The 27,841-nt window shown below is 42.0% G+C and overlaps 1 protein-coding gene and 2 long non-coding RNA genes across 20 annotated transcripts in view; 2 read left to right on the top strand and 1 right to left on the bottom strand.

Moving 5' to 3' along the window:
* The window catches only part of Kalrn (kalirin RhoGEF kinase), a 577,550-nt gene that overhangs the window by 34,119 nt on the left and 515,590 nt on the right, over positions 1-27,841 (top strand). The window lies entirely within an intron of this gene.
* Positions 1,434-17,909, bottom strand: LOC125613539. Its single transcript, XR_007344074.1, has 3 exons — positions 17,898-17,909; positions 5,888-5,893; positions 1,434-1,564 (listed from the first exon to the last, which is right to left on the bottom strand). It is a non-coding gene; the product is annotated as an uncharacterized LOC125613539 (long non-coding RNA).
* Positions 14,978-26,160, top strand: LOC107143234. Its single transcript, XR_001503673.2, has 2 exons — positions 14,978-22,778; positions 23,052-26,160. It is a non-coding gene; the product is annotated as an uncharacterized LOC107143234 (long non-coding RNA).

Below are 27,841 nucleotides of genomic sequence, written 5' to 3'. Positions count from 1 at the left end.
GGAAGTGAATATAAGATGCCCTGTCCTGGATTATTGTCCCATCCTAGTCCCAAGCTATGAGAGATGGAATGGCTGGGGACCGCCCTGAGGACACAGGCCTCCTGGCAATGGGGTTGCTGGTAATAACTTTATAAAAGAGCTTCTCCAAGGAGACCTCACAGGCAAATTACATGTTATTTTTACCCTTTCCAGAAATATTACAGGTTGGAAAAAGAGAAGGAAATCTTCTCCCTTTTAGGGAAGACTAAGGTCTAGAGAAAGGAAAGGGCTGAAAATGATGTTCTGGGCATAGGTTGGATTCAGGGGGATGGCTGAGATGGCAGGGGTGAAGGGCATAGTCTTCCCTGGACAGCACAGAGAGTGGAGGCCTGATCCTCAGAGTCCTGTGTGCAGTTTATCTTTTTGTGGGGCCGGGGGAAGTATGGACAATCAGGGAGATCAAAACGGCCCTGGCCAGAGCCTAAAGCTCTTTCTGGACACTCCCCCTAGCCCCAACAGGCTAGTATCTCAGTTTACAGGGCCTGTCCTGAGTGCCCTGTCCTGGCACTGTGGTGTCAGGCATCCTTTCCCAGAATCAATGCCATTTCTGCCCTCTCACAGTCTTCCTGTGCTCCCACCCCCACCGCTGGGCTTGGTGGAAGCTAAACATTTAATCAGAACTGCAAAATCCTCTCTCTCTGCTGGTTCACCTTGAAGACAGCAACTTTGCTGGTCTTTTCCACTCCCCCTGTCAAAACCATTCATGGCTCTCCAAGTGTGATGTCAGCCAGATCTGACTCTAGGAGGAGGAGGGGAGGTTGTCTGAGCTTCCTGCTCTATCAGTGGAATCACCTATGAATATTTGTGCCAAGAAGAGCATTCTGTTGCCCTGGCAACTTTCTTGCATGGGTCCTGGTGCTCAGGATATCTGATATATCTCAGCATTTCACACTCAATGGACAGAGATAGAGAAGCAGATCAAAAGGTGAATCTCAATCAACGACTAGTGTCAGGCCAAAGATTAAAAGGATGAGTGGGGCCGGATATGAGATAGTTACTGAGGTCTGAAAGGATTCCTTCAGGTTCTTTCCCTCCTCTGTCGCCTTTCCCTCTGACCTTCCTTTTGCATTCTCATCTCCCCCTTCTGTGAGGTTCCTGAGGCCTTTGGCTCTTCTCATGTGCCACTCAGCCACCAGCATGAACTGGCATATCTGTGTGGGCAGTATTTTTCTTCAATGCTGATGGGAGGTGGTGGGTCAAGGGAGGAAGAGTTGGGGTCTGAACCTGTGACTCCTAGTCTTGGCTTAGTTCCTCAGAGGGCATCCTGCTCACTGGGGAGAGCATGGTATTCACCTGCTGGCACTTCTCTCAGGGAAAGGAAAGATGTCAACAAGAGGGAGCCCAGAGTTTGGGACTATGGTATTCTCTGATGTTGTTCATATGTATGTCTGTCATGGACCCTCTAGTGCAGATACAGAAAGAGTCCCTTGCAAAGGCAGCTGTAAGAGTGCAAGGAAGGGGAGTCTGGGGGATGCAGGAGGGCCTGTGGAAGAAGGTTGGGGCAGCTTTGTGGCTGAGAAGAGCGCTCCCTCTTCTCAGGTACCATCCATGGTGCCCACTTCCTATCCCTTTTTCTTTGTGAGAACCATACTCCTTGGATATGAAAGAGCCGCTTAATGAGGAGGCAGAGGAACTCAGAGGTTGGCAATACTCCCTTTGAGTTGTTCTTTGGAGAAAACATGCTGAGCGGGTGCGTGTGTCAGAGTCAGGGCTTATGCATGGAGTAAGTGAAGCTCCTTCAGAAACAGAATGAAGCACAGTGCTTTTTGTGGCTTCCTGTGGTGTGATCCTCTTGAGTCACACTGGGGCCAGCAGATGAATGCATTAGCTTTCTTTATTTCATCTGCAATTCATTATGCGTCTGCTCTGTGTGGCAGAGACTCTTCTGAACCACGCCCCCTTGCTTGCTGAGGACCACAGGACAGTGGGCCCTTTTCCTTGTTAGGGACAGAGAGGAGAGAGGCAGAGCCTTAGAGCACAGTGAAGAGAAGGGCAAGAGGGGTCAGTGACATAGTAGGGAAGCCAGGGTACCTGGGGCTTCCCCCATGTGGGGTTTTGAGGGAGTGAGGGCATTGGAGCCAAGGATGGGGGGTAAGGTCCAACACTGCAGTTTAGAGATTGAGAGATCATGGTCATCTTTGAAGGAAAATTTTCAGGAGACTGTGGAGGCAGGAGGAAAGTCTAGATAGTCAACCGGGTAAGTTTCTGCATCGTCTGGAAGTGCTTCCTGGTTTCTGACTCAGTCTCTCCTGGTGCATCTGGATCTCTCTTATTTTGTCTCCATGGGAGATTGGAACAGCTTTTCTGTGGTACTTTGCAGTGCTCTCTGCAGATGCCCCCCCTCTGCTCCAAGTTCCACATTGTTCCCCAAATGTCCCACATTTTCACATGGTCATTCCACATAGCAGGGTTATCTCTTCTGTAACCCCTTTTGTCTGGTGAGCAGAGCTGATCCCTGGTGAAGTTGAGAAACTTGCTTTTCTAGGTTCCTTTGCCCCTCTGGTCTCTTAACTTCAGTAGCCTACCCAAACAGAGCCAGTGAAACTGGCTCCAAAATGCCCTCCACCTCTTTCTCTAGAGAATTAAAACCCTTACTTTTGCATGCAGCTGATAAATTATTATGTACTCTTGTACTCAGGATTGGTAAGAGCTCCATAAGTAATTTCTCATAAAGTAATTTATAATTTAAAAGAAACATGTTAAACTAAAGAGGTAAATCTCTGATAGTATAATTATAGCTGCCACTAACAGACAAGTAGAGGTGATATTTGGGGGCCATAGGCAGCATTTACAGAAGAGCTATTTTCTATTCTTGTCAGTCCTTAACTTGAGGAGTGAATTCAGTTCAAGGTGCCCCAAACCCAGCTTCAGGGGAAACATGATCAACATTTAACAAATGGAAGGGGAAATGTCCTTATTTTTTGCACTACCCCAGAGAGTATAACTGGCCTTCTGAGTAGATGTTGATGGAGCAACTCTGTCAGTGAGAACTGAATAGTAATGGAAAATCCTTCTCTGGGTGGGGCAGGAGGTAAGTAACACTAACTGAGGCTGTCCTTAGGCCTGCACTGACCAGATATTTGACCCTTATTTGTTATTGGGAAAGGTGGGTAGTTCGCTCATACTCATATTTCTGCCCAGGTCTTTCTGGCTCCAGAATCTTACCCCTATCCTCTGTACCAAGATGCTGGGTCAGGTCCCCTGTGATTTCTGTCCCTGGTGAAGGTGGATGACCTAGAGTGCAGAAAAACTGTTGTCTGGAGAGGGCAGGGGATGCAGATCTTCCAGGTTTAACTGTCTGAACGCCCCACTCACTCTATTGATGGGAATGGATCAGCGTTGTTTCTGGGATTCTGTTTCCATCTTCCTTGTGACTTCTTTCACAGGGACATATAGTTCCCAAGCTGTCCTACCTTTTCCAGGGGTTTGAAGAAAAGCGGAAGACAGGATGGTGACCCTGTCTTCTCTTCCTCCAGCTTTGGTTCTTGATCTTGAGCTTGTGATTCATGGTCATTTCATTTAGAGGTCTAGAGAACCTTAAAATAGAGCTAATATACCTCATGACTACCTTCTCCTCCATTTTTCCTCCTGGGCCTCTGCAGTTCTGAGTGTGGCATCATCACTCTCTTGGTTTGAGGCTCGGGTTAATTTGGGCCTTCTCCAGCTCCCCAGGCACCCGGACTTGTCTGTTTTTGTCCTTATTGTACCCAGGAACCAGGCTGTCCTCACCATCCCTGGGGCATCCCCTAGTTCAGATTGTCCTCACCCTACACTTGCTTGTTATTCCCTGAGTACTGCTGATTTCCTTTATTTCAACCCTTTTTAACCATCTCTCTCCTTGGCTCAACTCAGTCAGTGGATTTTCATAACCTCTGGCTAAAGATCAGAGACCTCACCCATCAACCAGGGCTCTCTACTCCTGCCCAACCCAGCTTTCCTACACTGTTTCTCATCAGCTCTTTGTTCTCCATAAGTTGTCTTCCACAGGGCATATTTCTGCGTTTTCTATTCTAGATGAGATTTTTTCCTTCCCCAAATGTCCTCACCTCTCTTTGTTCCTCCCTGCCTGTCCTCTACCCAAATCCTGTAAGCCCAGATCCAATTCCCTTCTTCTACAGAATCCCTTGTGGCCACTACATTCCAAAGCAACCATTTACCTATTTAAACTGTACTATGATTTATTTATTTTCATATATATTTTTTAGTTGTTGATAGATTTAATTTTAATAATTAATTTTCACATTTTATCTCCCTGGTTGCAAATTAGTTCAGAGCAAGGACTGTTTTGTTTACCTTTGTCTTTTCTGTAGTGCTTAGCACCATAAAGGGTGTGAGTTAGTGCTGGGGCCTGGTTCTCATTCTTTTTACTTATCACGCCCTCCTTTGGGTCACAGCCAGTCCGCACCCCAGGAACTTCCCCCTCTTTTGTTAGTCCTGGCTATCTAGCCCCCATCTGCTTACTCTAATCTCCTTATACTCCCTTTACCCTCCCAGTCTCTCCACCTCACAGAACCAGTGTAGGCCTGTGGAAAGTACAATATCTGAGCCAGGTGGCATTGGGTTTGAATTTTAGTCTTGCTGTGTGACTTTGAGCAAGTTACTTAGCCTTCCTGAGGCTTGACTTTTTGAACTCTGAAAATTGGGAATCTATTCTTTATCACTAGGTAAAGATACAGCAAATATTAGTCTCATTACGTGTCCCACATCGTACCTTATTTTCAACCCTCCCTCTTCCATGCGTTTCTTCCACTTGATATTCAACTCTGTCCTCACTGAAAACTCACAGCAGGTGTAATGCCAAGGATATCACACGTGGGAACTGGAAGTTTTGCTTAGTGTAGTTCTCCCAATTTAGGGATCTGAGGTCCAGAAATGTGGAACAACTTGCCACGGGCTTTCCAGAGTGGGCAGGTGCTGAGCCCTGTCTCACAGGGAGACTTGGGTCTCAGGCAGGCATTTGTCAGTGCCCAGGCTGTCCCCTTCAGACCACCAACACATGTGCTCCTCCAAAGGGAGAGGGGACTGTCACCACTCCCTGGCATCCTGCAGGATGCTGAATGAACATGGATGAGATGCTTAAGAGGTATTTGGTGGTCAGCTGTGTCTATGTGTGTGAGTCCTCCTCCCCTGGTGGACTATTATGTCCAGTCTTTATGCTATTCTTTGTCCCTTTTTGGTATTCAGTACAGGTATGGTTATAATACCTGAAGGTTAATTTCAGACCCCAGAGCAAGGGTTTTTCAGCAGTTCCTGGGGCTGTTCCCACAATATTCTTGCTGCCTCTGGAGAGCACAATGCTGTGGAGCATCCATTTGTGAGGGCCCCATGGGGTGAGGCCTGTGTGTGTAGCCTTGCTGCTGCTGTGCACCACTTTGCCTCCCACTCTGTCCTCCTCCGGGCTCCCCCATTTCCGTCTCCACCCCCCACCCACTCCCTGCACCATGCTGCTCTCCCTGCTCTGGCTAAGAATAAATCATCATGGTTGCATAGCAACGAATTTGGTTTCCTTTACTCCTCCTTCTTCTTGTCTTACTCCCACAAAAATGCCTCAGCTCTAAATTTAAGGTAGTATATCAGGAGGTTCCATTACCACACAGATGCTTCTGAACCCCACATTGTTCCCCCATAGCAGCTGGCTTTATAAGGACAAAAACAGAATCCTTTGTTTGCTTTTCTATCATCAGTGCCTAGTATAAGTCTCAGTACTAAACACATAGTAGGTATACAATGAAATGTCAATTAGATGATGAATGAATGAATGAATCAATCATTTTCTTGGAATCTCGACAGTTGAGAGGTGCTTCTGGGAATGGGAAATGTTATTACAGACTCTGGGATGGTCTATAACTCATGTCTGTGGGCTGGTTGCCTCCCACCTCCCTTTCCCCAGCCACCTATGAAACTGATGTACCAAGAGTGAGAGAGAAATTTAAGAACACAGAAAAAGACAGACTGAATCTCAAAAGAGAAGCCCCAGGAGCCATTGGAATGCAGGAAATGCCCATGAACCTTTGAAATACAAAACAAGCATTAGTGAGCAACCCAACCCATGTTCTTAGCCAGCACCCTTGACCCATGACCTTGCCTGCAAAAGAAACATGAAGGCAATGTGAAAGCATGGAAAAACTGGCACAAAATTGTGTAACTGCCGATTCCACCTCTAGGTCAACCCCTAGCTACTGTCCCTCAATTAACACTCCATGTGAAGGGGTTGTGGCCTCTCTCTCTGGAGATGGCCTGCATTCTCCCTTCAAAGTGTATTCCTTGCATTATCCCCAAAGTTTCTCATTCTTGAGATAGCCCACATTCTCCCTTGAGTCTGTTTCTGCTTTCCTAAATAAACCTTGGTCTCTGATAGGTGCATGCTATAATTATTTTCTGTCATGAATGCCAAGGACACACCACTTGTCCTGAGTCGAGGTCCTTCTTGGACCTCTGGTATCAAAGGACACATCTTTTTTTACATCTCAAGGCTACATGGTTGTTGAGGGAACGTGTTCTTTTCTTTCTGGTAGTTCACGCAATCCACACAGTCTGTAGAGTTCCTTGGGAAGTTCCAGTCTAACCTGGATTCACAATTGCTGCCTTGGAAAGATCATAGTCTAAAAGGCTGGGCAGGTTACTCCTTTGGTGGTAGGAGTATGAGGCTTATTTCCAGGGAAAGATGAACCTCTGAGCTTTGAAGTCAGAAGCCAGGTTTGAATCCCAGCTCTGCTGCCTATAAGCTATGTGATCCTGGATGGTCCCTTAACTTAGCTCATGGGTTGTAAGAATTTCAGGAGGAAAACTACAAGTAAAACCTTCCAGACTGCCAGGAAACTAAGGTACCCAAATTATGTGTTTCCTTTTCCCCTTTAAGTGGGAAGATAGAAATATCCCAGAAAATTCCTATTAATGCTAGTGATGGGAGAACATCAATATACAGGTAGACCAGGAAAACAAAATAAAGGTAAACCAAGAGAATCGTAGCAATTTTGATATCTAAAACCTTCCAGTGAAGACTAAAAAAGCTCTAATGTGTACTTTTCGATAAGTAAGACCATAGCTTCCAATTTTTTTTTTAAAGTAGGACATATATCCTAAAGAAATAAAAAAGCAATTTTCTATTGTAGAACAGACTCATCTGAACAATTAGAAGCTATTAGATGGTCAGGAAGGAGAGACCTGAGAAGGGTCCGTTCTGGGAGTTCTTTCCCTGGACCTAATGTATTTCCTTTTTTCTGGCTTATAAAAATAAGCATCAGAATTCACAACTGACTGTCCAGCTACCCTGTGTTCATCTCCTTCCAAACATCCCAGCATAGCATCCCAAATGCACTCAGTATGTGCCTCAAGGAGTGGGAAGTCCAGGGTGCTGAGGGAGAATGACAAGTTCAGCTGCTCCTAGGGGTCATGGAAAAAAGCTGGAGAGGGGCAGGGCGCTGGGCAGCTAAAAATAGCAGCAGCTGCCAAGGGAGCAGCCAAAGGTCAGAAGCCATGGCAGCCCCAAGCACATATTCCTGACAGCAAATAGGAGCTCAGCTAAGCCTTTCCAGCCCCTTGGGACCAAGTTGTGGATACTGCCCAATCCTGTGTGTCACCTGTACCTGGCTGCATTGGGCAGCCGGCATCTCTTCTAGGCCTGAATGTCACCTTCTCCTCATGTCCACCCCTTCTTTGCCTTCTCTGTCCCTGTTTCCTTCAGCATTACCCACACAACATTCATTTACCAGACTTTTCACAAACCAGTCACGTCGTATGTGGTGTGCTGAGGCCTCTGTCCTCTGGAAGTCTGCAGTCTGAGATAGCATCCTTGACTCATGGACTACCCGAAAAACAATTGAAGAGCAACCATCAAATAAACACAAAATAGATGAGATAAAGTGTCTCCATCCTGTGTGAGTTGAGGCCTATGGGATTTGTGGGGCCCTCTGGGTGTGTATTCAAGAAAGCCCAATAATTTCTTGCCTGAGGAAGGTGAGGATGAGCTAAGTTAGTGCTTTCCTAGGGACCAGTGTTCTGGGAGAGAAGAAAGCCCTCCTGTTATGGGCAAGAGGATGGAAGGGGGCTGCTTGCTGGCTAGAGCTTAAGACGGGCTCTTGGGAGAAGATGCACAGCAGCTGGAGGTGAGAGGTCTGATTAGACAGGAGTGAAGACCATCTTGACATTTGCATAGGCTTCTTCCACCCGTTTATCTACTCAATAGAGATTTAAGGAACTCTGCTAAGTACCAGTATGGTGGAGAGGGTCTCTTAGATCAGTGGTTTCTCATCCTGGCTATACTTTGGAATTATCTATGAAACATGAAAGATATTGACACCTGGGCTTCACCCCAGACTGATTACATTTAAAAAAAAAAAAAAACAACAAAACTTCTGGATTTGAGGTACAGGCATGAGTATTTTTTTTTAAAGTTCCCCAAGTAATTCTTTTGTTCATCCAGGGTAGACAACCACTTGTCTAAGTTATCCCTGCAACTCCTTTATTTGACAGTGCCACTTATTGCCCCATTCTGAACGTAGCTGCCCTTACTTTCTGAGTGACGTGACCAAAGATGTGACTTATAGTCACTATGACATAGCTGGCACTCTATGCCCACTTCACACAGGTGCTATTGAGCAGCTATCATGTGCCCAGCATTAGAGGGACAGAGATGAGACTAACAGTATCCCCAGGAAGTAAATTAATAGAAGCACTCCATTTCCTTGAATGTGTATCTGGTGAGCCAGAAGCCAACTTTTCTGATGAATGGAACTTTCTGCAGTTTGTCCTATATTTTCCATCAGTAGAAGGAAAACAATGACTATTATCTTCTGTATTTCAGTTACATGGAGATGAAGTAGTTAGTGAAAAAGACACAGAAGGAGAAGGGTCACCAAACAAGGAGGGATGCTCAGGCAGATTTTTACAAATGTGAGATCAAGTTGTCTAAGTCTTGAAAAGGTGAAAGTAAATAACATGCCTGTTTAAATACTTAGATTATCAGCAAGGAATTAAGCCCCCATGAAGCATCTGGTCCTGTGCTAGGTACACTGAACATGATCCTAGAACTCAGCATGTAGTCTAGTGAAGAATTACAATCAATAAGAAAAAAAAAAAAAAGGTGACCTTAAGTACTTGGTTGTTAAGGTTTTACTGACTATCAGGTTGTTAGGAGCTTGGAGAAAGGAGGTACTGAGCATCATTTTTATAGTGTGGTCCATTGCATGAATCTTCCAACTGTTTGTTACCAGTCAGTAATGAGGAGGACTGAAATGGAAAGGATGCATTTAGAAATTTCACAACAATTTGCCAGAGTAATTTTAAGTCTGTTGCATCTAAAAATTTTAAAAATTAGAGTTTATATTTTATTTTAAAAATTGTACTTCTCTAGTAATGTATTTTTTATTTTCCCTCAAGTATTAGTCTATGAAAAATTTCAATTTAAAAAAAAGCAGAAAAACAAACTAGTTATTTGCTGCAGATTGTTTGAGAAGAATTGGACTGGGGTACTTGGAAATCAGAGATGTCCTGGCAGTCTGGAGAGAAGGTGGGAAAAGGAGAGACAATCTGTCTAATACTAGGCAGGGAGTAACAGTGTGTCCTGGAAACCTAGACCTTATTCATACACAAGGGTCGAAGGCCACAAACATTTTGGTGGATGCTGGAGCTCTCCCAGCATGCTTTATATAATTTTTAAATTTCATTTTTCTCTTATAGTATTGTAATAATAGTGCCTGTTGTCATCTGCATTTTGCAGGGGCTTAAAGAGGGCAAATTATATGCCCAGGCTATCACAGCTAGTGAGTAGTAGGCCTGCATTTTAGAAGCAGATGTGTTGGATTCTAGAGCTTGCTGGGGTTTCCTCTTCCTGCCGTGCAGCCTCCGCAGGTAGTGGCGGGGTTGGGTAGGTAACAGGCAAAAGGCTCCACCTATCTGGACCTTCCAGAATTGGAATGAAGGATAGGCTCTGCAGATGGATTCCTATTCATGGAGCTCCATGTTGTGCTTCCAGGAAGAAGTTTGCTCTGAGGTATTGGCAGAGTTTGAGCTTTCAGTTTTCCCTTGCTTATTTTGAGCATTTGAACGGATAGACTCATCCTAGTTCAGTCCTTTCATTAGATGTTGAGCTGTCCTGTCAGAAATTCTCATCAATAGCATCTCATCCATCTATTTTATTTTATTTTTAATTTTGAAAGAATTACAGATTTGTAGAAAGTTCCAAAAAAACTTGTTGGTGGTGTTGGTGGTGGGGGGTCCTGTGTGCACTTCACCCAGCATCCCCTGCTGTCAACATCTAGCACAACTATAATATAGTGTCAAAACTAAGAAATTGACACTGCAGATATAACGCAGACTCACCCATTTATTGTTGCTCCCATATTCTGGATATCACATTTTAAGAAGAGCATTAATGACCTATGTGGAGGAGGAACAGGTGGTCAGGTTATATCTAGAAGTTCTAAGGGACTAGTGAGAGAGTCTTGTATAGATAGTCCTGTCTTAGCACCTAAAGCAGCATGAGACACATAGTTGGTTATCAATAAGTGTTTGATTCAAAGCATAAAATATGTGTACAAACATAATGGCTGCCTTCCACATTGTTGGGCATCAAGAGTGAAGATGGATGAGATTTATCTGTTTCCTAAAGCTCTAGGGCAGAGCTCAGGTTGGTGAATGGGGGAAGGACACAAGGGCAGCAGCCCAGCCAGGTGCATGGAAGAACCACTGAGTGTGTGTGTATGTGTGTGGGAGTTATCCCCTCTATCTGGAAGCACGTGGTCAGTAAATGGAAGTCTTTTCCAGTTTCTTATTTCTGAAATTCTAAGCACATGCAGCCATGGACAGAAATAGGACAAATGGGAAGATGGACCAGACTATGGTGTTCATAGAGTTATAGGCAATAGCAGAACATTCTCATGGAAGAATACCTGTAGATCTCTGAGACTGCATTTACTTTTTAAAAAAGTGATAGAAACCAGATATAAAACCCCTTCTCTTAGCTTTTCTGTATAATATGTGGAGTCTGTCCAGGGGAATACCTGGAGTTAACTGTAAAGTCAGACACTTGTCTTTTATTTCAGGCAGCTTTTGGCAACACTGGTCCTAGAGAAAATTGTGGGTGTGGATTTTGACTATAGATGACACTTTTTGTTATATTAATCAATTATTTAAATTAAAGAACTTATTGCAATTTCTATTTCAGGAAGTGAAACATGGATTGACTTAATCAGATTAATTCCAGGTGAAAAAGGAGGAAAAATAGGGAGAAGTTCTTAAATTAGGTCATCTGAGGTTATGATGTATTCATATATGATTATCCTATAAGGTATGAATTTAAATGATTTATGTTTCTATTTCATTCTAGTTGGCAAGGAAGACACAAACTATTCATGTCATGTATTTTAAAAAGCTCACAAAAAGAACCCTCTCCCCTCCTTTTAATTTGGGGAATAGAGATAGGGCTAAAATTTAGTTATTGTCTGCTATATGCCAGGAGCTTTATATATTATTTTACTAATTTTCACATTGATTCTGATGGGTAGGTATTATCATTGCTATTTTATGGCCAAGGAAATTGATGCTTAGAGCGGAGAAGTAACTTGTTCAGAGGCACATATCAAGGGAAACATAGAAGGGGTTCAGAGCCAGGTCTGCTGGATTGCAGTGCCTGTGCTCATTGTGGCATTTAGTGTGGGCAACATGGTGAACCATCTCTAACAGAACCCAAGCCTACTGTGTTCATGAGTGGCTTTCAGCACAGTATCTTCTGTGTCTCAAGGTGTCAGTTTCCTGTCTGTAGGAAAGCCTGTTCTGATGGTAGGTGTTTCCACCTTTGCCACTGATGACCTTTCTGTAGTAGTCAGATCGGGGCATTCAAACCATTGCTCCACTCAACAACTGATCATCCCCAATCCTGTCTCCTACAATATCCGCAACCCCCACCAAGTGCCTCCATGATGCATGATTCTAAAGGTAGACCACTGTCCTTGGACTATGGCACAGTTTCTAAGTGGTCTGCTGCCCACTATCTAATAATAATAATAATAATGATAATGTCTATTTTTCTTTAAGTCTTAAGATTGTGTTCTCATTCTCGATCAGTGGTTTGGAGAGAAGCCAGGAGACCCTATGGCACAGAGGACAGAGTACTGGGCCCAATATATCTGTCCTTGTGTGACTTACTGGCTGTGTGGCTTTAAGGAGTCTTTTAATTGTCTGAGCCTCAGCTCTTTCATCACCAAAATAATAATAGTAACCTTCTCTATTATCCTTTTGGGCTTAGCATGAGACTCAGCTGATATTAGTATCTAGGAAACTGTAAGCTATGAGGCATGGAAGAGAATGATCCCGCCCCTGGAAAAGCCTTCCAGGGGCTGAAAGCCAGCACACACGTCTGAAAAAGCTGGCCAGCCAGGCTCCTTTTCACTAGAAGCAGACTTGGTCTCAGTGTCCCCTCTTTTTCCTGAATAGCATGGCTGTGTTTCTTGGCTTGGATCATTGAGATAATTGCTCCCAATCTTCCCTTTCCAGTGAGCACTCCACCATTGTGCCTCAACCACAGCCATTGGCTGAGGCTTTCCGCAGTTCCTGACTGGGGGGACTGTGTTCTGCTCAGCCTAATTTCTTTGCTGGTTTTATAAATATTAAGGTTGTTAATCTTCATTACAGGGTGTTAGCCAAGAATAATGGTATTAAAAATTCATACGTTAACATGGGGAAAAAGAGTAAAAAACCAAGCAAAATTGAACAATTTTGATGTTCTAAAAGCTTCCAGTGAAAACTAAAAAGCCTCTAATGTGTGTGTTCATTAAAAAGACTATGGCTTCAAATTCTTTTCTGAAAGTGAGGTATATATTCTAAATGAATAAAAAGGTCAAAATTTTATTTTAGAGAAGAATATTCTGGGCAATTAGAAGCTATCAATTTTGCTATCATTTAAAAGGTTTGGATTTGCAAGGTGGTTTTCTTTTTCTTTTTTTATATTTTTTTTAGTTGTCAATGGACCTTTATTTATTTACTTATTTATATGCGGTGGTTTTCTTTTTTCTTTTCTTTTTTATTTATATATGATAGCAGAATGCATTACAATTCTTATTATATATAGAGAGAGCACAATTTTTCATATCTCTGGCTGTATACACAGTATATTCACACCAATTTGTGAATTCATACCTGTACTTTGGATAATAATGATCATCACATTCCACCATCATTAATAACCCCATGCCCCCTCCCTTCCCTCCAACTCCTCTGCCCTATCTAGAGTTCGTCTATTCCTCCTACTCTCCTGCTCCCTATCCCACTATGAATCAGCCTCCTTATATCAAAGAAAACATTTGACATTTGTTTTCTTTGGGATTGGCTAACTTCACTTAGCATTATCTTCTCTAACTCCATCCATTTACCTTCAAATGCCATGATTTTATTCTCTTTTATTGCTGAGTAATATTCTATTGTATATATATGCCACATTTTTAAAATCCATTCATCTATTGAAGGGCATCTAGGTTGGTTCCACAGTTTAGCTATTGTGAATTGTGCTCCTATAAACATTGATGTTAGATATATATTTTTTTAGTTGTCAATGGATCTTTATCTATCTATCTATCTATCTATCTATCTATTTATTTATTTATTTATATGCAATGCGATGCTGAGAATCGAACCCAGTGCCTCTTGCATGCTAGGCAAGTGCTCTACCAGCTCCGGTTTTTATAAGCCTCCACATAGACTTTGTTCTTTAAATTTGCTTTTGTGTGTATATTTTCTCATTACAAACTTTTTACTGAAGTATAACTTACATAAAGAAAGTACATAAATCCTAAGTGTACAGTTTGAGGAATTTTCACACACTAAACACACATGACAGTCAACTCACAAATAAAGAAAGGGGATATTACCTGCACCCCAGGACATTGTTCCTTCCATTCACTACTTTCTTAAGAATCATTCTGTAGTGACTTTGAACACCACAGGTGAGTTTGCCTGATTTAAAACTTTATTCTGATGAAATGCTTATATCCTGTTTTATGTCTGTCTTCTTTTGTTCAACATTTTGTCTGTGAGATTAATCCATGTTATGTGTAGCAATTGTATGTAATTTTCATTGCTGTGTAATATTCTACTATATAAGTATAACCCAACTTATTTATCCATTTTACTGTAAAGGTATCTTGTTGTGGGGCTCTTAGGAATAGAGTTGCTGTGGCCACTCTTGTATACCTCTAATGATGAACATATACTTAGTTTCATGCATTGTATACTTAAGAGGAATTACAAATAAATGCTGCCAGTTACCAGTGAATACTTTCAAATATATTCCCAAGTGGTTGTAATGATTTATATCTCCACCAGCTGATAGGAGACTTCCTTTTGTTTCATGTCGTTGACAATACTTGATATCATTTTTTTTCTTCATTTTAGTTTTTGCTAGATGATAGCATCTGCTAGGTGACAATAGTGTCAAATTATGTTTATTTGTTTGTTTTTTGCATTTCCCTGATAACTAATGAGGTTGATATGTTTATTGGTCACTTGGATATTCTTTTTCATAATGTGAATCTTTTTTGCCTCCTTTTTGCTATTAAATTGTCTTCCTTTTCCTGGTTGAGTTGTAGGAATTCTTCATGAATTCTGGATATGAGTCTTTTGTGGATTATACGTATTTTGAATATTGTTTCCAGTCTTTTGCTTGCCTCTTTACACTCTTCTTGGCATATTTATGTATTTGTGTAGAATAATGTTCTATTAGTTTTTAATAATGTCCTATTAATGTTTTATTTATTTATTCTTAGTACTGAGATTGAACTCAGGGTTGCTTAACCACTGAGCCACATCCCCTTTTTATTTTTTTATTTTGAGATAGGGTCTCACTAAGTTGCTTACGGGCTCACTAAGTTGCTGAGGCTTGCCTTGAAATTGTGATCCTTTTGCCTCAGCTTCCCAAGCTGCTATGATTATAGGCATGCACCACCACATCTGGCTATTAATTGTTTTAAATTAATTAACTGAATAATTTTACAGTAGAATGCATTTTGACGTGTAGTACACAAATGGAGCACAACTTCTCATTCCTCTTGTTATACATGGTTCAGGGTCACTCCACTAGTGTAATCATACATGTACATAGGGAAATAATATCTCTTTCTATTGTTGGCTATTATTTTTAATGTTAACCAAATTTATCAATTTTTTCCTTTAATAGTTAGTGCTCTTTGTGTTCTGTTTAAGAAAACTTTGTTTACCCTGTTGTTTTTGTATTTGATAGCTTTATTGCTTTACTTTTTACATTAGATCAGTAATCCATTTTGAAGTGCTTTTTGTGTAGGGTGAGGGAGAAACTCTTTTTCTTCCTATTTAGCCATACAGGTGACTGTATGTGTGGGTCTGTTTCCTGCATTAAAATTTGGAGATGCCATGGAGTAATTTCATATTACTTTGAGTTTGATTTACTAAATAAGTAGCTAGTCTCTGGGGACAGGCAGGGAGGACCAAGATAGGCCAGAGCAGGATCAGAGGTCTAGGAAGTTTCCAGATATGAAATCCATTGACCTATAGACTTCTCCAAGTAAAATGACTGTAATAGAATCACGATATGAACACATAGTTAACAAACCAGGCAGTTAACTGTCCTCTCTGTTAGAAGATGGATATATCATAAGAAGTGGAATTTAAAGGAATACAATACCTACTTTCAATTTAATACAACTTCTCACAAGAGCCAATTGAATATGGTTGTTACTTTGTCTAATGCCAGTTCTCCTCACCGCAAGGTAAGCATTCTCTGCAAACAGGCTTGGTTCATGCCCATTTCTTGGGGTTCATCACATCTGCCTGATAGGAGTACTTAGGAATTAGACACCCAGAGCATTTAATTTCTTGCTTATCTTAATTACTCTGTGGAGGGATTTTTGTTGGTGTCCAGCTGCTTCTAGCAGCCTGAAATCTTTTAGGTTTTGGAGATTCTAAAGGAGGTAGGGCTGGGAGCGCCTAAGCTAAGGAGGGTTTCCTCAGATGAATGAGCACCCCTTTCCCAAGGGTCCCATCCAGTTTAAACCATGGAGGGACCTCAACTCTCTGGCAAAGCCCCAATCCATCAAGATAATATTCCTCTTCTCTATACTCACGGTGGTAGATGGAGCATACTTCTCCCTCCTAGGAAACATAGGGATCTGGTCCAGGCACCATTTGGAGAGTTGCCTTCTACCTCTGCTCCTCTCTCCTGGCCCTAACCTGAAAGTCTGAGCTGCCATCACTGGGAAACATCATTCATTAAGCAAACCTCATTGGAGTAATAGCCTCTTTCTAAGTTTCCATTTGTTCAAAAAGTACACTTGAGTACCTTCTGTATACCAGTACTCAAGAACTTCCTCAAGGGAATTAGCTTACCTGTGTCAGTGTCAAATGATAGTCTCTAGTTAAACTTGGGGACTGACAGAAACCTTACCAACACTTGATCATCTGACCTCAACTCTTGCCCATCCCTGTTCTCTGCTATTTCAAGCATCTCGCCTGCCTTGTCTGTGCATCATGCCCCACTTCATATATCCATGTGACTTGAGATAGTCCATGTCCTATTAACCACGGGGAAGCCAACCCAGATGGCAGATTTTGCATAGCAACATACACAAACTGGGCACTGGTGGACGCTCTGGTTACCCTACCCATGCTCTTCCACACCTTGAGATCTTCTCTGTTGCTTCAGGGTCTGCTGTCAAGCTTGGGTCAGAGCAGTGCCCCTGTCAGTTCCGTCAGGAGGAAATCTTTTTCATATATTGGGGTCCTGGGTTCTCCCTCCTGCTTAATGACAAAAATATAACAGATACGAAGTTAGGGTTACCGTGTGATGTACTAACATTTGTCACATTTCATTTCAATCAGGAAAGTGTCCTAGTTACTACAAGTCTTTGCCAGCCCAGAAGTTACATTACTTTGATCTTGTCCACTCATTTGTGTGGGAAGTTAAAGAACCTAAAATATTTCTGCTACTACTGCTACTGCTAAGTATATGTTGAACAGCTAGAGATTTTAGTTCAGGCTCTTTAGCTTCTATTCTTTTAAATACACATTTTTTTTAAAAGACTACCGTTTTGTTTGTTTTCATTTTTTATTTAATTTTTAATTAATTGATGCACGTTTAAAAACCATTGTGTATAACAGAATCACAGACTTTCAGAACACAGAGATATTAGATATCATTAGTTCAATCTTCTCATGACTAAATAATATTGTGAGATCTCTCTCCCTGAAGATATTTTTAAACATCTTTTACAATCACGGGAAGTCAGAGCTGGAAGAGAACGAAGGACTGTGCTGGGCCAGCAGTATTTTTCTATGGACAGGAACCTGAGGCCCCGAGGAGAACTGTGACTGGATCACATAGACGGTGCTGGGGTCAGGTCCTGGGTGTCCAGACCCCCAGCCTGCCTAGACAAGGCTACCTCTTACCTCCAGTTCTGCTTCATAGTTGTTACCCGGAGACAATCAGGAGTTTTTCATAGAATCTGTGAATGTGCTTGTCATGAAACATTAATCAGTGCCAGAATTTAGGGTAACATGGAAATAGTCAAAATGTCCTTTGGGCTAGAGCCATGAGTCCCAGTGGGAGTGGGCTGGGATAAGTAGTTATGTTAATAAAACCTTTCCATATTAGAAGTGTGAGTCAGATTCGATATATAAATACCATTAAGAAGTTACACACAGAGGGAGTTTAATTTTAGTCCAAATAGATCATCTGTTTGCACCCCCTTCTGAAATAGAGGCGGCAGAAGTTGTTATGTCTTTCAAATTACATTGATCACTACCGAGAGGAAAACATCCTGGAGTAGGTCATTTTCCTTGTGGACTGCTGTCCTGGATACTGTCTGTCTCTACAAAGCTTGAGTTTCCAGAGCAACCGGGAAAGAGTGGAGAGTGTGCCTTTCTCCTCTTTGCTTTAACCCATTCAGGAAATCTCACATCAGCTCTTCCCCTGCACTGTGTAGCAGACCACGGGGGCTGTGGATCTGGGCTGGTGACAGTGCACAAAGTCCTTCTAAGGAGGAGACATGGAATTCAGTCATTCTTCAGTTTCTTGGGAGCTCCCTTTCTGCTCGGGCTCCCTTGTGAGGAGATGTACCTGGTGGACTTCAGAAACTGATCTGCCCCCTTTATGTGACCTCCACTCTGCTGCTGCTCCTTAAGGTCTTCTCATGGATGTTTGTAGAGAAGATGAGTGTACATTATAGCCTCCATTGGGCTTGTGTCTCATGACTGGAAGAAGCCAGATGGGAGCATTATAGGAGAGACAGCCCACCCCTCCCAGGAAGTGCCCCGTTTCACAGGGAGACAATAGCCAGTTGTCTGGTAGACGCTATATAAAGCAGAGCTGAGCAGAGGGTCTCTTCATTATCTCTGGGCTGCCAGCACCGGTCCTAAGCTACTATAGCTGTGGAAAGAAGCTGGATCTGAACCGAGAGCGTGATTCTGTTCTCCCTGGACAGGCCTTGTTCCCAAGAGGCATTCATGGGTTGATCTGCAAAGCACTCCTGAGCTCCCTTCTGCCTGTTGGGGGATTTTTATGCAAAGGGGATCTCCATTCCTGGAATTCTCTGAAAGCTCTCCCTGACATGCCCTCTGCAACTCATCATGTTAATGGGAAGGGAGGGCTTGGAGGCCAGCCAGTATGCCCCCACCCCAGCCATGTCAGGACAGCTGTATTGATTGCAGAGTCTGAGGAAGGTTATGGCAATGGATGGGGATTCACTTGGCTTTCACAAGGCAAGATAGTGGAGAAATAAAACTGGCCCTAGAGCCTGTCTTCTTAACTGGGCTCCCAGCCAAGGCTTCCCTGCCAACCCCCTTCCCCCCTGCCTGTCATGCACACACAACCAGATCTAGCTTCCCTGAACACCACTTAGTCTAACTCACCAAGTGCTTAGAAACCTTTAATGGGTTATCTTTGCCTGGACTGAAGGCCCTACAAGATCAGGTGTATATCTGCAAACAATTGCCTATACAACTTCAGCAAATTCCACTAGTCAGATGGGGCCTCCTCACAGAGCTCTGAATATCCCACACCTTTCCCCAGGTTTTCTCTTGTGTTGTTTCAACTTGTTTCCACCGGCTGAAATCTGGACAATCCTTGAATACCTGGCTCATGCCATACTTCCCTGGCCACTGGCTTATGTAACTCTTTTTTTCTTCTGAGCTTTCTAAACTCATTTAGCCACATTTTGCCTTCTCCCTCCACTAGGTGTGCAATAGCCCATCTCTGTGAAGCCCCTTGAGGGCAGGGACCTCTGTAACCTCCAGCCCAGTGCTGAATGTGAGATGAGCATACAGTACGGGGGTGGAGGGGGAGAGATAGATTCTTGAAACAATGAAGTCTCTCTGGACAATTTAGCATTATTTCCCTTTTGACCTGTGCTCAGGCACCCATTTTAAAGTGAGATCCAGAGGAGTTTAATGGGGGGGTGGAAGCAGGTGTCTAGAAAGGTCTCCAGATGAATGTGTTCAAAAGCAGAATTGAGATGGATGAAGCAGGTGTTAGAGGCAAAAACAAACAAAAACCATGGAAAACAAGGAACTGAATTTGACATACCTTGGAGATGGAAGGTGAGTGTACTGGGCTTAATAAATGTTCCTTGAATGTTCATGTCTACCTGGGACCTCAGAATGGGACCTTGCTTGGGAATAGGGCCTTTGCAGATAATAGTTAATGAAATAAACTCATGCTAGATGAGTGTGGCCCTGAAATTCAGTGATTAGCATCTTTATAAGAAGAGCAGAGAATGCACAGAGAAGAAGACAGAAGCATACCTGAGTGATGTAGCTTCAAGCTAAGGAAGGCCAAAGATTTCCAGGAAACACCAGAAGTCAGGAAAGGCAAAGAAAGAATCTTTCTTGTAGTCTTCAGAGAAGGCATGGCCTTGTGGGCACCTTGATTTTGAACTTATATCCTGAATTGTGGAATAATAAATTTCTGTTGTTTTGAATCACACATTTTGTGGTAACTTGTATGGCAGCCCTGGGAAACCAATGCAGTGGGGTTCACTGTATATATTAAAAATTCCAGGGAAACAAAATGCTTAGATGACTGTGTGTCTCTGTTTTCAGTACTAGGACCAGCACTGAGTTTCTAATTGTGGTAAGAAATTTAAACTTGTTATTCATGATGGAATTATGACAAGAACTACATAGGGGCAAATCCACTCTTGAAAGCACCTCGTCCCTTAGGTGGAGGTGACCTATCAGATACTTGGGGCATCATGACCTTAATGGAAAGCCATGGGCAGAGCCTTCACTATTATGTGCAGGAAGAAGAAATCACACTAGATGGGGTCTATTGAGTGCTTACATTTTTATGCAGAAGAAATCTGGTTAGAATAATCACCAGGTATAGAGGAAGTACATGCAAGAGGAGGGTAATGGGGTGTACTATGGTGGTTTGTGTGAAAAGGTGCACGGAATGTGGGTAGGGTGGAAGAGGGAGAGGAGAAGGGGAAATGGTAAATGTCCTAAGCTGGTTTTTGCAGTGAGAGCTATGTAAGAAAACTGCCTTCTTTTTCTGGGACACCAAGAAGCTCTGTCTTTCAGCTAGAAGTCCATAAGAGCTGGGCATGGTGGTGCATGCCTGTAATTTCAGCTACTTGGAAGTCTGAGGTAGGAGGATCATATTTTGAGGCCAGCTTCAGCAATTTATCAAGGCCCTAGACAACTGATTGAGACCCCCACCTCAAAATAAAAAAATACAGGCTGGGAATGTGATAAAGCACCCCTGAGTTCAATTCTTAGAACAACAACAATAACAACAACAAAAGCCCATTACATAGAGGGCAGGACAGGAGATAGCTTGGCCTTTATAGGCACTCCAAAAACTTTTTTCTCTTCACAGTGTCAGAGGTGCCCAGGCATAGTGGATGCACAGTGGGAACCAAGCTGGTTCTATCCACGGTCACCTGTTCTGTGTGAGCAAGTCCATCCTTTCTCTGGTTTTTGGTATTATTTCCCTTTTATGGAGGCTTTCAGGGTTGATGTGACTATTGTGAAAAACATTTTATAAACCTCAAAATGCTATATAATATTGTATGTTGTAGTTCTCTCCAGGACTGAACAGGAATCTAGATGGAGTCCTACCCTTGGGGTTTGGGGAGGCTCATACATTGTGAGATGTAATGCAGGTTTCAGGGTGGGAGGATAGAGGTATTATGCAGATGGATGGGGTGATGATTGCACAACAGAGTGAGTGCACTCAGTGCCACCAACTTATATACTTAAAAGTAGCTAAAAAGGCAAGTTTTAATGTCTGTATCTTCCCACATTAAACAAACAAACAAACAACAACAAAACACTTCAAGCATTCTTCCCCCAGCTCCTGCAGAAAAGTAATACAAATACTGGATAAACTGTTATTCATGTAAATTTGACACTCCAGGTGTTACAGAGCGGTTATTAACACTTTGTGGTGAATGCTCATATTTGCAGTTATTGTGAGGAATCAGCCCTGTTTACTGGGGCTCAACACAATACATTGTTGTTATTGCTTTTGGATGTCTCTAGAAATTCCCTTGAGGGGGTAAATTAGATCATAATAATTGAAATAGAAATGAACTATCAACTATACTCAATAACAAATGATCTGAAATGACTTTGCTAGTTCTACCTCTGTCCTCAAACTTATTCTCCATCCTCAGCACTACCCTTTCTTCTTTCTCTCTTCCCTTTCATTCCCAATTTGCTCTTTATCCCAGTAGGTCAGGGTAGAAACAGATTCTCATGGCACAGAAATATATGTCTCACATCATTATCCTAGGTACATGTGTGATTACATGAATGGTGCATCTCTACACCGTGTAAAACCAGAGAATTGAAATGTCGTGCTCCATTTATGTACAATGAATTGAAATGTATTCTGCTGTTGTGTACAAGTAAGTAGAACAAATTTAAAAAAAAACACCAAAAAATAAAAAAAATAAAAGGAAATATACATCTCATGGTCCTTGTGCATGTCACCAAAAACATTCTGTGTCCATAGACCCTATCCTCTGGCCAAGATCTGCTCCTAAAGTGAGAACCATATGAACATCTCCCAGATCATTTAATCCTCTGAGCCTATGGGCATTCACATCAAAGGCTCATAGGATCACCTCCCAATTTTCTTCTTTCTCTAGCTCCAAGATGCTTTTGAAGATCAGAACCACAGGTATAAATTAACCAGGCACAGAAAGAGAAATCCTGCAGGATCTCATATGTGGAATCTGAAAAAATAGTCTCACAGATTTCATAGACCCCAAATAAAGTGTTTAAGCTTTGATGTTCAAATATTGGGACATGTATTGTGCCTCTTCCAAATCATCCCTAGAAATGATACAGAACACCTTTAATGTAGAATGGCCCATGGTGCCAGGTGATGTTGAGTCCCACCCAGAGACAGGCACAGCTCTTAAATGTGATGGCTGCTTGTGTTTCCAACAGGCTGCTAGGTTACTAAGAAGGGTTTGGGGGCAAGGAAAATTCAGCACCTTCTTTGTGGGCTGCTTCTTGTTGAATTTTGCTCCACAGGTTGGAGGACAAATTCCAGTCCTTCTAAGTAGGCCTTAAAAGTCTGGGTGGAGTGGGCACTCCTGGAGTCTGTGGAGATTATCAGACAAGAAGCTCATGGCCTTGAGTGGTCAGGAGAGGCAGGAGTAAGAGCCAGTGTGAAGGTGTGGGAGTCAGAAGGAACTTGGAACTCAGCTCCTTGTGGCCTTTCAACTTGAGATTCACAAAGAAAAAAAGCGATATCTCCTCACTGAAAGGTAAGAGTTTAAATCTATCTGGACTCTGAATACTATATCTGTTTTAGCTCCAATGCTACATTTCCATCATATGTTTAAATCATATCTGAATTATCATGAATCCTTGCTCTGAGGCAAAGTTGAACACCAACTTTTAGTCCTGAGGTGAGGCCTTCAGAGTGGAAATAATGCTTAGTGCCCTCTGGATGGGGCTTATCATCAGATTTATCTACAACAGAGAAGACTGTCTAGAATGTAGAGGCACTAACTTTAGTTTTTCCTTTTTCTCCTTAGCAAAATGGAACTTCCTTCATGCAAAGGGAAGCCCTCCTGACTGTAGGTTATTCGAGGGTGAAGAACAAACATGAGTTCCACATACCATCTAATGATACAGGCATATCTAAAGGAGACAAGAAGATGGAATGCATCTTCCTGCGTGGGCAGTGCCTGCTGAGTGAAGGGAGGTTCGTGGCAAAGATGACACCAGTAGCCGTGTGTAGCACTCACTCCTTGAGACTGTTGTTTCTGAAGCTGCAGTATCCTCACAGGACCACAGAGGGAACAAATGCAAACTACCCACAGTTCACTTAGCTGTACTCACTACACTTTCTTCATTGATCACATGACACTGGAAGATGAGAATGATTAAGGAGGAAAAGAAAAAAAAGAGCATTCAATTCTGCAGCATGCTGATATGAGTGCCTAAAAATGTACCTTGGTCAGAAAGTTTCACTGAGCTGGGGCTCATACCCCAGGACTCGAAGATACTCTTGGCAAACCTCTTGTGAGGAGGTTGAACAGAAAATGGAAGCACCCATGAAGGGCAGGTAGTTGCCGCAGGACTTGCCAACAGATGCTTGGCCATTCATACAGTGTGAAGGAACCATAGCTTTTGTGATAATGATATTTGAGCCAGCTTTTTTTTTTTGTTGTTTTTTGTTTGTTTCCAGAAGTATTAAAAGTAGAATGGAACCACCATGTGTGGAGTATATAAAGTTTCACAGATAGGAAGTGGGTAAAGTATTTGTTTTGAAAAATCATCTTGCAGTAATGTAAAAACATCTCAAGAGAAAAATGTCCTCATCTAATGCTGCGTTAGGGCATGCATTTCTATAACCTAAATCTGTTGGTGACACAAAAATATATTTTTTGTTGAAATTCTCCTCTTTTATTTTTTGCAGTACTGAGGATTAAGCATGGTAGGCAAGCACTCTACCTCTGAGCTATATCCCCAGTCCTTTCTAAATTTTATTTTGAGGAAGGGGCTCACTAAGTTGCCCACTGATCTCAAGTTTGTGATCCTCCCAAGTAGCTGGAATTACAGGTGTGAACCACCATGACCAGCTTTGGAGATTCTTTGTGGATATTTACAAGCTAGATACACTTCAGAAAATAGCTATGAGAGCAAAGTAGGTTCTAAAACACATAATAGTTTTTAGAATTGGATCTGCAATTCTAAAGAAGAAGAAACAATATAGAAGTAGAAAAAGAAATGAATAAATAATACAATAGAGTACTGATCTATACTTGGACCTTGACTCAGGAATTGAAAGAATAAATCTCATAGACATTGTAAGACTGTAGAAAAACTGGATAGGGTCGAGTAATGTTGTTCTTTTGGGAAATTAAGACAAAACTAAAGTTATTCAAGAAAGAGGAATATCCGAGTATCTTAAAGGACTGCAAAATGTAGTTTCACAGCTTGGAAAGACAAGCCATGTCTGGGGACCCTTATCCTTATTCCAAACCATGGTTGAGTTCTGAGTGTACTCTGAGAAGAACCTGAAACACAATTTCTGGCTGGAGAATCCTGATGGTTGTCCTGATAAACTTGGTACCTCTAAAGTCAGAAGCAACCACCGCTGGCCTAGAGGGCCTTGAGCATATTGACCTCATATTTCTGATATATAGGCTTGTTCTGGGTCACCTTCTAAGCTCTGTCTTTTCCTCTCAAGCTTCCCTTTATATAATCTTGCTTGTGTGTCATCTGATTTTTTGATGCCTGAGGATTTGCTTCTACCTTTCCATGACCAAGCATTGGCCAAATCACTGTTTCTGTTTACTCAGTTGCAGTTATCTGCCCCCGCTGGGGACTGTCTTCAGCTTTTGTAGCTGACAGCCTGTTTAAATACAACCTATTCTGTGGTCATGCTGAGCCACAGGAAGCACTGTCTTTTGGATTTTGCAGAACTCACACACTTAAATGTACAGGGTCAGTTTTTATAGCTGTTGCTGCATCCACATTGGACAGTGACCTTGGCTGAGACATCCATTACCTCTGTTTCAGATAAATTTATCTGGTATTTAAAATCTCCAATGTGCTTCCTCCAACTTGTCCAGAGCAAAGTAAAATTAAAGACTGCATCAAGTAATGGAGAAAAGCCACATTTTGGGCCTTTGCTGCTTTATGAATCTTGGATGGTTTCAAAGATGGCAGTATAAATGCAGATGGCACTGCTCTGCATTTGCCTGGCATAGCTTTAAAATAAGCAGTGTATTTCAAACCTTCATTGTTGGAATGGTATTTCCAAATACAGACCCCAAAAGCCCTCAGGTGTTTGATTCTAGGATCAAGCTGGAGGTTCTTCTATGCAAATATCTCCTGTGGCATTGGAGTGGACCTTGGCTTCTGGGTCTTTTGCTTCCAGCTCTTTCATTTCTGGACGCTGGTGTGAATCTACATCTTGAAATACATACCTTAACAAGAATTTCTGACCTGTAGAAAACTTGTCTTTTGTGGAACAAAAGAAACGTATGGAAATATCAAAGTATCAGAAGCAGCAGTCACTAGCGAGGTCATGAACGGAGGTCGGATAACCTGAAAAATAAAGTTCCATGTGCCAAAAGCTATATTTGATTTGTTTGGACTTTATCCTTCATTATTTTCCTCTTTTATATTGATCTTCTGAAATTAAGTGATTTTTCACTATCTGCATCATATTGTGAAAAATGCGAAGTCCAGAAATTGGACAGTGTTTCTTACTTGAGTAATAAATAGGAAGCAGCATGGTGTGGAGGAAGGAGCTTGGGTTCCTCCTCTGCCTTGGCTGCTGACCTAGTCTTTGTCATGGTATCTCTTTGCATTTCTCTCTTTATATCTGTAAAATGGGTGGGGGGACTTTCTGGGGCACTTTTCTGGCTCTAAAATTTAGCAACTCTGTATTGCTGATGGTTTCTTCTGTTTGGAGTTTCTAAATCTGTCACAACTGAGAGGCCAAAGTTTAGGAGGAATGGAAAGTTATAGCTCTATTTGTAATAATGTTTAAAACTTTTCAATGCAAATGCAGATAATTAATTTATCATCATTTCCTGAACGTTTTATACTTTAAAATACTGTATTATAAAATGTAATCTCAAGAAAACCACATTTTTAAATTTTAAAATAAATGGTTGTTCCTGCTTACTTGAAACCCTGCAGTGCCCCTGACCTTAAAGGGTGGTTATCAACTCTGGTCATGCATTAGCATCACTTAGCTTTAATATACCAGTGCTTGCCCTCTCACCCTTAGAAGTTTTGATCTAACGGGCCTGGCATAGGTCCTGGGTACTAGTATTTTTTTAAGAACCAAAGTTGAGAATAAGTGATCTACAATATATATTCAATTCCAAGGGCTGGTTTCTAAGGCCCGACTTTGTGTGACTCAGACCTACCCCCTCCAGACTGAGCTCATGTGATTTCCTCCCATATGCCATTTCATACTTCCTCATCTTTGCGTCTGCTGTTATGGCTTGGAATGCCATTGCTTCAAGAGGCCTTGTCTTTTCTGACCCCCTCTTCCTGTACTGCAGATTTCTTTATTAATGTAGCTCCTATAATACTTCGTAATAGCCTGTTTTGCGCTCATTCTTCCTGTGCTGTAAATATTTTATCCATGATTGTAGCCATTTATATTTATAAACCTCTCACACATAACTTCTCCACACCCAAGCATCTTTCCTTTGTACCAAGAACAGCATTCACACCTTTAACTGTGGCCTGTGTATACCTGCATGATCTGAACCTGCCCCTGGCTCAGGCCTTTCCTCTGCCACTTCCTACTTGTTCACCTCATTCCAGCCTCACCAGCCTCTGTCTCTAAAGCATGCTGTGCCTCTTCTCATCTCAGAGCCTTGGCACATCTGTCCTTGTGCCTCATTTGCTTCTTTCACAACCTTAAGGCCCTGGTGCAAATGTCATCTTCCCACAGCAGACTTTCCGAACCACCCTAAAGTAGCATATCTCCATGCCACCGCCATCCTTCACCCTGCTTTTATATTCTTTATGGGACTTGGACTATCTGAAGGGATCTTGCTGTTTTGTGCACATGATTATCATAAGCCTCCCATTACTGGATTGTAGGTTTTATGAAGATAGGGACTTTGTCTGTCTAGTAGGGACTCAATAAATATTGAACGGATGAATGCTGTCTCCCCTGTAAGATAATGTTGTGCCCCGAGTAATGACTGGAAGAAGGTGCTTGATAAGAATTTGATGAATGAGTGGTTACCTATCACAGACTTGTCTCTTTAACAAATAGGATGACCAAAGAGCTCCAAATAACACTAATAAAAACTTGTGGTAAAAACTAATAAAAGCATTTTCATTTTACTTATTAACCAGTTTTAAAAAGACAGAAAACAAATATATTTTTCTTTTTACAAGAAAAGTATGTCTCTTCATAATTTAAAAAATCTTCTATTTTGGAACCCCACACTAATGGGGATTCCTTCTCTCCAGGGATCCATTTAGCAAATAGCAAAAGGAAAAAGATTCCTCTGGAAACCAATTTTGCATAGAGGCCTCAAATTTAAACAGATAACACTGCTTTCAGCTAATATGAAAGAAAAACAAATGTTTATTTGAACATCTGAATTTGAAGGCTTTCCAAATAGGTGGCTGGACACATGAAGATGGAGGGTCTTCAAGGGCTTTAATGAACCTGGGCCCAGGGCTCCCTTAGCTCTGTCCTGCACTTTACCTCTGATCTGTGGCCCTTGTAAAATGGTTAAGGAGAAGACTAGTTAATGATGGTGGTGGTGATAGTTCTAGATTCTTCTTCCTAGTGTGACTTTTGCCCTGGGATAACTAGAGGTAAAGAACAACC

This window comes from Marmota marmota, unplaced genomic scaffold, assembly GCF_001458135.2.
Source record: "Marmota marmota marmota unplaced genomic scaffold, marMar, whole genome shotgun sequence".
Taxonomy (NCBI): domain Eukaryota; kingdom Metazoa; phylum Chordata; class Mammalia; order Rodentia; family Sciuridae; genus Marmota; species Marmota marmota.
Note: the sequence above shows the minus strand (reverse complement) of the source record. Positions and strands in the feature narration are given on the sequence as shown.